Source organism: Octodon degus, unplaced genomic scaffold (genome assembly GCF_000260255.1).
Source record: "Octodon degus isolate 3935 unplaced genomic scaffold, OctDeg1.0 scaffold00076, whole genome shotgun sequence".
Taxonomy (NCBI): Eukaryota; Metazoa; Chordata; class Mammalia; order Rodentia; family Octodontidae; genus Octodon; species Octodon degus.
The window spans coordinates 6,828,616-6,829,608 of record NW_004524652.1 but is presented as its reverse complement, the minus strand read 5'-3'; the positions used below and the strand labels follow the sequence as shown (position 1 = coordinate 6,829,608).

The following is a 993-nucleotide window of genomic DNA, read 5'->3' as shown; positions in this document are numbered from 1 at the left end:
GCGGAACCAGGGATTGAACTCAAGCCCTTGTGCTTGCCAGGGAAGCGCTTATTCCACTGAGCCATCTCCCTGGCCCCCATTCAAGTGTTTTTTAGGAAAAGAAAATACAAAAGTTATAATTAATACTTGAAGTTCTTAAAGAGAATCATATAGCAGAACAAAGATGTAGAGAAAACATGGGACATTAGATTAGAAAATGGGATACCAGATGAATCAGTAAATCCAGGAAGGAAATGTGCAGAGCAGCTCTGTTTCCTCCACACAACACCTGCTGAGAGGGAGCTCCCTGGAGCACCTAAACACATATCTGTGCAGCCAGCAGCAAGTCTGCCTTAGCAGACACCTTGGCTTGCTCACCAACCATCCATCCTCTACTGACTGTGTGTGGATGAATGGCAGAATGTAAATGTAACAAGTTTTAACAGTCTGAGAAATAGAATTCCAATGACTCTAAAATACATTCTAGGGGCTGGGGAGATGGCTCAGTAGAATAAGCGCTTCCCTGGCAAGCACAAGGGTCATGAGTTCAATCTCCAGTTCTGAAAATAAATAAATAAATAATAAAATACATTCTAAAGTTTTTCACCTTATAAAACAAATTTTTATATGACAGCCATAAAAAAAAAAGCTAATGAGAACTTCAGAATAAAGACAAGAATAGATATTAACATAAAAGAAGCTTTAGCATCAAGGAAACACATCAAGTGTGTTGAGAGTTAAGAGCATCAAGGGCTCTGAGATCAGAGGACTCAGATCCAAAACCTCAGACAAGGGCCAGCCAAATAGCTCAGTGGATTAGCGCGTGGGGGGGTTGGGGGGTGGGTAGTGTTAGATCCCCAGGCCTGCCTCGCTGGTGCCACCCCAGGGCGTGCTGAGACAGTGATTGAGACTGGGTGTGGTGGTATGCACCTGTAATCCCAGCTCTTGGGAGGCTGTAAACAGGGGGATCACTATGAGTCCAATGATCTAGTAGTGAGACCCTGAAACACCCTG

General features: G+C 43.8%; 1 protein-coding gene across 10 annotated transcripts in view; it reads right to left on the bottom strand.

Moving 5' to 3' along the window:
- The window catches only part of Clip1 (CAP-Gly domain containing linker protein 1), a 192,189-nt gene that overhangs the window by 47,821 nt on the left and 143,375 nt on the right, over positions 1-993 (bottom strand). The gene's annotated exons all lie outside the window — the stretch shown is intronic.